The following is an 11647-nucleotide window of genomic DNA, read 5'->3' as shown; positions in this document are numbered from 1 at the left end:
TTCTACTGTATCACAGGAAAAAAGACTGAATAAAACAGGTCCTTAAACACACAGAGACAGGTAAGGAAGACATGCAGAAATAGCACAGTGCTCTCTGGTGGTGTAGTCTGAAAGCTCCCAGGTACGAGGAAAGCAGCATGATCCTGCAGGTACCTAAAGGGCTGGGCATGTACCCAAAGCTGTGTCTGGTTCACAGTATACTGTTGGACAAGAGGTTTTGTCAACACACCCCATTAACACAAACCCTAAATGGAGACAGACATTGAAATGTCCTTAGAATTAGTATTGCATCACTGAAAAGTATTAATAATATTCCTATGATTCATACTTGTAAGCTGTTTCCTCAGTTTTGGTACATTTGCTTAATAAGGCACATAGCTCTTCTTTTGCAGTGCACTTGCAATCTCAAACCCTGTCAAGCAGGATTTATGTGCTTTTGTTTCTAGTACAAAATGAGAAATACAACACTACATGTTGTAGAACAATTCAGACAACTATTGTCTTGTTGTTTACACAGCCTAAATTACATGCTAGTTTAGTCATCATGCTAAGTAACATTACAAGTGAGAGGAAAACCAGTAATTCAGATTCTGTCTCAAAAATAATTCCTTTGAGTAAGGCTTTCAGCTACTGTTAATCAGGGCAGAAGTTTGTCCATAACGATCAAATATTTAAAAGGAAGCAAGAAACAGCTCCTGTTCTTTGTTTTCCTTGGGCTCTGATGTAGACTCAGTGGAATTGTCTATGTCAGAGAATTGTTTATATTTGGAATTAGAGGATTTTATTAGATTTAATTACAGTGGATTTTCTCCCACATAGAAGCTACAAAACAAAAAGTCAGTCAACTGCTTTTAAGCAGCATCATCATAGTTAGAGATAAAAAAGACCAAATTATTGAGTTCATCTTGAAAAGGCTACAGTTCCCTTATATAGGATGTACTGGATATTAAGCTTATATTCCATGGAACAACAGTTGAAAATGCATTTAATAGGGAGGGGCTCACCCTTGAAAAATGGATTGCATAGAATTTTGTGACATTCAGATCTTTCATTCAAAACAAAATGCTCTCATATTTTTAGCTATTTACACTGTCATTTCTAATAATATTATTTTACAATTTCCAAGTTTTGAAATGTTTCTCTCATGAAGACAAATTCTATGATAAAGAATCCAAGCTATGCTAAAAATGCATTAAAAAATAGTGGCCACATTTTAAAAAAGCATTTAAAAAATCTCAATCACATTATCCAGAAATATGGTCTCAGATGTTTCAAAACTTTGCCTGAAGTTATAGCTGATTGCATAAATATTTGACAGGCAGTAGCACAGTTAGCATGATTCTCTGTGTTGTGCAGAAAAGTTTCCATTTGATTGCAATGTATTCCCTAATCAAAGGGAACAGTTTGACAGATCATTGACAGATCACTTAGAAAAGATGGCTTTGGCATCAGACTTACTCTCTCTGAAATAAAATCTGGGAGAGTTTCAGGCTGTTAAAAGAATATGTGCTTTGCCTTTTTGACTTTTTTTTTTAATCACACAGTGAATATATAAAATGTATTCATTTTTCTTACTACAACATGGCAGGCACCAGAGAGCCTATGGTATTTCTGTTATGCAGCAGAGCACTTCCCTCCATGGGAAGTACAGTTTTGTGGTAGAAGGCTTGAACATTCACTGCACTGAGGTTCTTTTCCCCCTAACTAGCTTGTGTGCAAGTACATGTTCTCTTCCACAGAAGGCTGCTACAGATGTGATCTGTAGCAGCCTCCTTGCAAGGGACTGCTTGCAAGGGACTGCCCCCTGGCACAGCAATGCTGCTAACACCGCTCTGGGAATTTACAGGGGCCACTGCTGCACACGTAAGAGTCTCTCTTGATCCAGTATCACAAGTTTTCAAGCCATCCTGCTGGCTCAGAGCACATTGAGACATTTATACGCAATCTCATCTATGGCCAAATTGCAGGTTATAAACTAATTTAGACAAGTTGCCTGTTCTGTCTTGCAGATGTGCCTGACCAGGGCCACAGATAACCAAGAACTTGCAGGCAGACACAGAAGCAAGATTACACAGATTTGGTGGAACTCCAAAAGTTTTGTGAATTGAGAGTATGTGGAATTTGAAACATTCTTAATTAAAATAATTATAATCATATATCTACTAGTAAAAGTCCCTTCAGCTAATGTAACTAATTAGCAGTGCCTTTATGTTCTTGCTCTCTAAGTATTTAGCACACAGTAGGTGTTGTCTCTGACGATCATCTTCTGCTTGCAGTACAACCTACATGAAGCTTTAAGGAGTACAAGTACTTGCTCAGATATATTTTGTGTTAATTAAGACATGCAGTAAAGGGAAGAGAACTACATAAACAACCCTGAAGCAGTGCTTTTAAAATGCAACCTAAACTTCAGTCAGTTTAATAAACAAATTCTCAAATATAAACTATTACTTTGATTTTCAATTATACTTTTTAGAAACATTATTTACATCAAAACTTTTAATGCATATTGTCCAACTATTTTAAGAAAACCTGCAGGGTTCTTTTTTGTATGTTTATTTTGATCTTTTGATGAACAATAAAAGAAACACAAAATGTTTTGTACAAAGAGTTTTAATTCTAAAAGTTTGTTTTTCATTTAAACAAAACATCATCTGAAATACTGTCAGAGAGAACTGACACAAATAAATTTGCAGACTACCCTTTAAAAAAATTGGAGCAGAAGAAGTTAGGCATAGCTCAAGCCAGAATGAAAACAAACATTTGCCTTTCAAAAATCCAGTGAACAAATAAATGCACAAGATGAGATTAATTTATGGTTATAAGTTCTTCAGGTGCCAAATCAAAATAGTTTTTCTTCTTGGTTCTTGTAACAGGGCTTACTGGGAACAAATATTTTCTAGAAATTCAGACAGAGACAGTGTAATTGTACTACAGAATGCTGACAAAGGTCTCAACTCTTCCCAGGCTCAGACATCGTTTTACTCCAGGTTCCTGCATTTGCAGCTAGGGAGAAGAAAAGCATACAAGGAGGACACACAGAGCAGTGAAAAAGCTGGCCACTAAGCAATGCTGCACTCCTGCTCCAAAACATCCCTCTGCACAAAAGGGTAAACAAGGACTCTGTGGACTTTGTGTTCTTACTGGGAGAAGTTCCTGCTTGGAGCAACAATCCCGTCCTATGTCATTCACTGCAGGGAAAATGAAGTGGTCCCTGGAAGGAGGGACAAACAAACGAGCAACTTTCTGCTGGCCTGCCTAAGGACACGCCATGGGCCCTGTGGCACAGGACCCCCTGCTCACAGATGCTACACAAATTCAATTACATTGAGGAGTGCTTCAGTCAAACCCCACAGTGCTGGCTCAGGCATGCAATTAGTTCCATATTCTATTACAAAACCAGCCATACTTTCATGGGCCTGAAGCTAGCACATATTCAGGGCTTCATTATATCTACTCTCCCTCTAACTGTTCCTCTTAATTATCTTTGGTCCCTAAGAGAGGCTTGAGGCCTTCCTCATCTGCTCTTTTTTCCACTATGGTTGGTTAGATTCCCAAAGCAAAAGACTGAAATGGGATGGGAACACACAAGTAAACAAATATTCTCCCAAACGCACAAACTTATTCTTAGTGGTGTTAGAAATGCCATATTAACAGCAGCATGAACACTATTGCAGACACATATTCACAGACTCTGTGCTTTGTTTGCTGTAGGCAGAACAAACAACAGTTCCAGACCCCCAGGCACACTCTGTGCATCTGGAACACCACTACCAGGATACCTGAATTATCAGAAGCTGGAAATTCTGGCATACATCTTTTAGATACAGAACACTATGCATCAACTCACTTCTCTTATGTAAAAATGGGCTCAGCAATTAAATAGAACTTCCCGGACACTTACAGAGATGGTGGCACTTCTCTAAGAATTGTCACAAAAGTTCTATCTCTCAGATGCTGGGAACACTGGAAATAAAAGAGCAGAAAAGAAAATGTATTAACCCTCATGTCTTCATGTTTCTGTCTGAGTAATTACTATTGTTGTTTATCCATGTGGCACTGAGGTACCAACTGGTCATGGAAATGGTGGTCGCTGCAGTTATCCTCAGATTCTCTCTACATACATGGTCCTGAATTCATAGGGAAACACCTATTTCTTTCAGTGGGCTTGAAAAGTGTTTCTTGGGTGTCACCAAGAGTACTATTACACCAGAGTTAATATTACCATCAGTCTGCACCGGTGACAGAAAAATCAGAGATTGCAATGTACAGTTGACAGTTCAGGGAATACGAGACTTATAATAATTTTACATATTGCCTAGTATTCAGGAAATCACACTACAAATTTCTAAAATACCTTAATCAATTTTCCCTCATCGTGAGATGGTCTAATTCACACCTGAAGTATGCACGGTGTTGAACACCCCACGTCTCGCCTCTAGCCTGTCAGCCAATTCAGCTCACATGAACTACAAGCAAACTTTTATTGGACACGAACTGTCTGTTTCCTAAAGCCGTTTCACGGCAGCGAGCACTGCCCAGGTTTTGCAGCTGTGGGCAACCCCGAGGTGTTTCCCGGCCGGCAGAGCCGCGCCCCTGCAGCAGCAGCAGCGCCGCCGCCCCGCCCCGCGCTCCCTCAGCGCTCTCGCCACAGGAGGCGCCCGCCGCCGGCGCAGCCCGCGGCTCTCGCGGGAAGATGGCGGCTCTCGCGAGACGCGGGCGGCGCGGCTGCCGGTAGCTATGGCAGCGGGGGATGAGCGCGCCCGGCGGGTCCCGCGCGCGGGGACAGGTGGGGACTGAAGCCGCTCTCGGAGTGCGGGGGATTCCTCTCCTCTCCTCCCGTCCCGTCTCGTCCCGTCCCGTCCCCTCAGGAGGAGCCGCGGCCAGACCCAGCTGTTCACTGGCTGCTCCACCGTGCGCCCGGAGCCTCGCCGGTGGCGACCCCCGCCCTGCGCTGTGGCGCCGCCCCCGCCCGCCTCGGCCGGGCCGCAGCGGGGTCCGTGCGGGACTCGGCCCGGCCCCAGTCCCGGCCCCTCTGCCCCGGCGGGGCTGGCCGTGAAAGGCCCCTCTGCCCTGCACGCCCGCAGAAGAGAGCAGGAGTAGCAGGTACGCGAAAAAGAGAATGCTATAGGCTAAAAAGGTATTTTGTTAGCGGGGGTCTTTGAAATAATATGGGATGTTGTATTATCCTGGTTAATAACCCAGGCGTGATCGCTGCCGTCAAAAGTTAAACTTGCGTGGGAGCTGTTGTTGGTTAGCAGAACCTCCTCAGTATTTAATTGACTGTGTTGGTCTGAGGTAGTTAAAACCATGTGCTTTCCCCCCCTCTTTTAAAAGAAAGCAGAAGCCCTTTGCTTTGCCAGAGTCTGATTTCTCTTAAAATCTTTCTTTGAGTAGAAAGATTATAAGTGGACATTCATGAGGATTACAGCCATAAACAGAAACCATAACAATATACACCCTCTGCTTTCAGAAAGTTGCAGGCACAATGGCTTTCTGGTCTTTCAGCTACGTGAACTTCTTGTGGGTATTGTAATGGCTGATCGTGTGTTAAAAAAATTCAAAAAGCTTTTCAGATTTCAAAACAAATTCTGAAGGTTTTAATCATGGAAAATGATGCATATGAAAAGGGAGGGAAAATAGTGGTGTATTTCTCATGCAGCTTGAAAGAAACGTGTGTACTGAAAAAAAAAATTATCTGAGCTTGTGCTACTTTTCAGACTTGAAAAAAAATCTCCAACAGAAAGATTTTGTGCTGCAATATACTTGACACTGAGTAGCAGATTTGGAAAACAGCAGCAGCACAGATAGTCTTGTGTTTGCTTCAAGAGTGAGGCAAAATACTGCTGTGCTGAGAACTCAGCTGGTGAGGTAACACATGACTTGAATATGACAGCTTTTTAAAATAATTAGAACAATGTATTATGGGCTGAAAAATATTTGTCAGCCTGTTGAAATCTGTTCTCATTTAGGAAGTGATGGGAATAGCAACAGTTAAATTAGATAGGATAGTCTGTAAGTTCTATTCCATCACCTAATCAAAACTATATCTAATCAAGCATGCTGCATATCATTCACACTGGATTAAATAGAAGCTTTATTTTTTGCTTGTTTGTTTCCTTCTCACTTGGTAATGTCACCTATGAAGTCTTTATGTTCTTGGGGTGCAGTGAGGAGTAAGGGTGTGCCAGATTTGTCCGGTGCATTTACAAATTTGCATTTATAAATTTACAGTTATCCCAGAGAATTTAGATGTTTTGGAAGCAGCTCTAAAACATTTCAGTTCATTTCTTTCAGGCATTGCAGGTAAGAAATATGCCAGTTCTTCTCTCAGTTCTGGGTTAAGTGTCTCTTTTGAGACTGTAGTCACAAGTTCGTTAAAAAGGATAATGGGAATTTAAATCCTTCTCTGTCTAGTCTTGGAGATGTTATTAGGGATTAAGCCTTCTTAGGCGAGTTTTCATGGACAGTACATAGAAGAGAAAGTGTGTTTATTTCCCAGTTTGTGGAGCTTCAAAAAGTTTGTTACCTTGAGAGGCTCATTGACTTTGAGGACTCTATGAACATATCTCTGTAAAAAGCAGTTGTGCCTGTCCAGAATCCCTTTTGGTCCAACTGTGCAAATTGCAACAGATGATATTGAAAAAAAAAAAGAGATAAGAGGGTGAAAGAATAATAAAAAGTCACAACTGTTGTTTGTTTTTTTTTTTTTAATCTGCTTACCTAGCTTCAGAAGCAACAAAACTGTCTTATAATTAACATACCTGTTGATACTTGTAGAGCTTATAAGTATTCTCATTTTTTCTTATGCAGCCTTCTGAATACCTTACACATCCTTCAGTTTCCTGACATATGTTCCACAGACATTTATTCAAACAGTTTGTTTTAATTTGTTCTCTGAAATACTGCTTGTTTGCTTTTAAATTTCTTTATTTTCTGTCAATAGTGGCTACAGGCACAATTCCAAAGCCTTTTTATATTCTGTCACTGACGGTCATTCCCTAGAAAAGATATGCAGTGCTTGATTGCAGAGAGGAACAGCATGAAATTTTATTACTGACTGTCAAAGAATTTGGATTGGCTTGCTTGGATCCCTCTATTGGTCCTGTTAATTGCAGGTCAAGTAAGAGGCAATCCCCAGTCTTTAGGATTTTGCCTTCTTCCCTTCATCTGTAGGCAGCCCCATTGCCTAGGCTTATGCTCTGTGTGTGAGGCTGCTGGGAGGAGCCATCTCCTGGTGTAGCCTGGACACTTTCTGAGACAAATGACACAGTGTAGTCAGTCTTGTTGTGTCTCTTGACATACAAATTTAGTGTGCAGTTCATTTCTTCTCTTTTTCTGTTATGTCAATGGGGTTTCTTGTTCTAGGACAGGGGAAGGTGGGTTTGGGCACATGTCACCAGCCACTGTCTATGGGACACTGTGGGTCTGATGTTTGGCCAGACTAGGATATGGCTGGGCTGTGCTATTCTGGTTTTATAGCAATAGGCTGTATATTGCTATAAAATATAGCAATATACAGCCTATTATATATATATATAGCTCATATATAGCTCAGTTACTCAGCTTGCAGAACCTAGGTACAGTCATTCAGCTGGCAAGTTAACCTGTTGGGCCTTTCCTACAGTTACAGTAAGTGCTTTATAGCTGGAGTTATTGGAGAAGGAAGGGAAAACTTCAGTTTATCAGCACCTTAGCAAAAACCAAGGAACCTGCAGGAGGGTCTTTTTTGATAGTTCCCAAGATTTGTGAGTTGTAGGTGTTCTGTTGTAGTCTCAAATATTAGGAGTAACATTTCATGTTCACAGAGTGTAAAATTTTCAGTAGATTTTGTTGCATAGTGCCCTAAGTTTGTGATGTAAAGGTGATCTTAAAGGCACTGCATTAAAAGTTGGTGTGTCTATTCAGTCCTGTAGCAGTGATTGCTTAGTAAAATGGAGGACTGTGGTACCTGCTGAGTGTTTCTTGTGATTGCTCCCAAGCTAGTAAAAGGCAAAGGAAAGGGCTGGATGTGGATTTGAGGCTTAACACCATTTCTGTTCAAATTAGGAAAGCATGTGGAAAATTATGTACTGTTATGTACTTTTTCTGTCTAACATGATTTTGAAGAAATACTGTAAAAATACGGCTTCTCTAGTATTACTCATGATAACTTGTAAATAAATCCATTTCTGAATTAAAACTTCAAGTAATAGAATACATTGTTGCTGCTGCAAGTGGTGTTTAAATATTTTGACTACAAAGACATCATAACAACATGGAAAGTAAATTTGATATTCTTTTTATAGAGTACTGTGACCATTTTCCTCAAAACCTTCAACCTTAAGAAACACACCTTTGAACAAGGTATCTGAAGAGATCTTTAAGCAAGACTATGAAGTTTCAGCTTTAAGACCTGCATATTGGTCTCTTCTTTCTTGTCTTTTCTTTATTAATGAAACCTCTGAAAGCTTTATACTTGTACAGAGGAAATTATAATTGGGTATCTGAGAGTCAGAAATAACCTTTATCCACAGAATGATGCATTGTGCTGGTGCTATAGTAGTGCTGTAATTTGCACTGTTCCTCTGGCACTCTCCAGAGGCTCTGTTCTGGAGATGGTATCTGACGAGGAAGAGATTACTTCTGTTTGTTCATTTTTCTCTTATGTTGCTGGTGTTGTTTTCAGAAATGCAAATTGACGTTTTGAATTTTGAGTTTGATGGGAGCAGGACTGAGCCTGACAAATCAATTGGCAAAGGCCAGGGCTGTCAGATGGTAATAGCTTGCCTTCATTACCGACCAGTTTGGATTTGAACCAATGACCTAGAGGTGAAAAGCTCAGTATTGTATTACGAATCCTCTGATCTATCCCTATGTTCTCTTGTTTGAGGTCCCTGTAGTCCTCTTAAGCAGAACATGCAGTAAATATTGAGCATGGTTTGCACTTGTAAATATTAGAGCAGTGTCCATTCCAGTTGTCGGCTGTGCGTGTGAGGACACTGCAGTTAAATATAGTAACAATTTCTTACACTCTCTGGCTTTTCATGAGAAACCCTCATACAAATCCAACCATATGGCAAAACCCAGCATTATCCTAAAACCATTAACAAAGAACCTTTTGCTGCCATTAATGGGAAAATGAATCTACCGCTCTAAGTAGCCTACTGGGAGTTATTAACAACGTCAGGATACTGCTAAGAAAATGAACTTAAATAAAATATCATTAGGATCTGAGTCATCCCACCAACACTTCTTCTGCATGTTGTATCCAAATTGGTATTTATCTATGAAAGCCTTTTCAGAGTATATTATCTTTATTACTCCTCTACTTTTTTCTTCACTGAGTATCTTTAATGCTGTAAAAAAGCACAATGGAAAACCATTTGCATGGATTTCATAAAATAGATTTAAAAAGTATTTGGAATGTCCAGAAGGCTCATAAACTATTTTCCCATTCACTCTGAGGTAAGATGTTCCTAGGCAACCTAGTGAGCAGGAGGAGGTCAACAAATGTAAATACTTGGGCAAGTGATTGTTAGTTTCTAAAGCTATTAAGTTACTGTCTACAAGTCACAGTTTCTGTGAGCTACAGAAATAATAAAATTAACATTTGTATATGTTTGGATTGTTTTTTTATGTCCTTATTCCTTCTCCTCCAATCCTTAATCTCATTCAACTTCATATCAACAGACACTGCTGTCTCTGTATGGATTGATCTGCTGCCAAATCAAATATAAAGAGGTGAATTTTCTACTGCCCCCTCACTATGAGAGCAAATTAGGTCTTTTTCCACTCCCCGACCATTAATTTTTATGTGGTTTAGAGGAACATAAGTTATTTTTGAGATCTCTGGGGGTTTTATTTGAAAATGTTGAAAATTGGCCAACTGATTCAAAAGGTATTGGTAGAAAACCTGTTTTGGTCATATGCTTCTGTGGGCAACAAAAAAAAATTACTGCCAAGTTACTAGTGAAACAAGATATATGATTATGCTGTGTGATGTATCCTTGGTGCAATTTGTTTTCTCCCTCTAGAGAGTATCAGCTAGAGCATCCCTCTTGGGGCAGTATTTTCCTTTTTGCATAGCAATTTCTAGTAGAGAGGACATGAGCTGTATCTCTTTTGTAATTTTCCCCCCACTCCATTGATAGCACTGAACTCATCTTCAAGGTTTCTATTGTTGAAAGCAAAATATCTCAATCCTTGGAGGCTTTTGAGAATTGTAGAAATTAGTGTTTCAAAACTCGTAGATAGAATTTATTTCCCTCTTTCAAATATCTCTCCAAACCTGAAACAAGGTTTTTTGTTTGGTTGGTTTTTTTTGTTTTTTTTTTTTTTTTTTCCCTTTGGGTGTTGTTGTTTTGTTTTTGTTTTATGGTTTTGGGGTTTTTTTAATGCAGATCAGACTTCATTGAATTGTGGTTGTCTGTAAAAGTGTGACAGAATATGAACCCTGGTGATCTTTTAATTATTTTGCGATAAAATCTGGCTTTTTACATTCTGCCATAATTGACTTGATGTGTGCATTTGATCAAGCATGCAGTCCTTGAATTTGAAGGGTAGAAGTCTGGCTTTTGGAATTGCTTTTCCCTTTTGTCTTTTACAGCTCTGAAAATTCAGGCAATTAAACTTCAGCTGCTCTCTCATCCTATTTAAATTGAAGCAGTGAGTGTGGGTTTATTGTGGATACCTGTTTTTAGAATGCAGTCAAGCTTGCTAAATGGTATAAACAATTTAGTGCCATAAACTGGCACAAAAGAGCAGGTTTGAATGTGTACTTTACAAATAAGCAGTAACTACTGGTGCAAAGGTAGAAGCAGGTGGGATGAACTGTCATAACCAATGGTCACATGTTAGTGTCTTGACTAGAATGCTTTTCTTATGGAGCAGTGTGGCTCACCAAAATTTATGCAGAGATACGTGCTGCATGTCCTGTGTGTGGTGGGAACAGTTTGTATATAAGGAGCCTGCAGGGAATCAAGGGGAAATTAGCTTTCTTTATTTTTTTTATCCTACCTGCTTGTTTATTTCTCATACTTGGTAAATGTAAATCAGTATTTGTAGTAGATATTGTTTGGTGGATGTAATTAATATGATTTAGTTTTAAAAAAATGATATGTGGTTTATTACATTTTGAGTTTTGAAAATAATGAATGGACTAAAAATGTATAAGAGTGATTCAGATGTGGGAGACTGTTTGAAGAGGAGGAATCTTCTGTAAGTATTTCCACAAAACATGGAAATGAATGTGTTCTGGGAAGTAGTTAATCAGTAAAGTGTGTCACAAAGCAGAGGACAGCAAAAGACTTTATAATCCTCCAGTTTGTATTCCCATTACAGTGAATTTATAAATGGATCAATAAACAACAGCTAATGCATCTCAGCATGTTGATACATGGGCTGTTACTGTGACATGGAAACAGGTTAATGTCCTCAGTAGATCTGCATGTTATTCAAGAAAATAGGTCATGGTGTAGGGGAAGGGGAGGGAAAATAAAAGAGAAAAAAAAAAGGTTGATTTTTCTTTTTTACTCTTCCTGTTCATTAAAACTTTTTCATTATGCTGCATCTGAAGTGTGCTAATGAATAGACAGCAAAACTTCATAAACATTGGGATAGTAAACTGTAGCACTCTCTGTGATGTCTGTTTTGGACAGTTACCACA

At 39.4% G+C, this 11647-nt stretch overlaps 1 protein-coding gene across 1 annotated transcript in view; it reads left to right on the top strand.

Annotated features, from left to right (window-relative positions):
- Positions 1 to 5061: 5061 nt before the first annotated feature.
- Positions 5062 to 11647, top strand: part of USP54 (ubiquitin specific peptidase 54) — a 91840-nt gene continuing 85254 nt past the window's right edge. The window contains exon 1 of the mRNA XM_059477014.1: positions 5062 to 5106. The gene's annotated coding sequence lies outside the window, so the exon portion shown is untranslated. The remainder of the gene's footprint in view (positions 5107 to 11647) is intronic.

This window comes from Ammospiza nelsoni, chromosome 8 (genome assembly GCF_027579445.1).
Source record: "Ammospiza nelsoni isolate bAmmNel1 chromosome 8, bAmmNel1.pri, whole genome shotgun sequence".
Lineage (NCBI taxonomy): Eukaryota > Metazoa > Chordata > Aves > Passeriformes > Passerellidae > Ammospiza > Ammospiza nelsoni.
The sequence above is the reverse complement of the archived record's forward strand: the minus strand, read 5'-3'. Positions and strand labels throughout refer to the sequence as shown.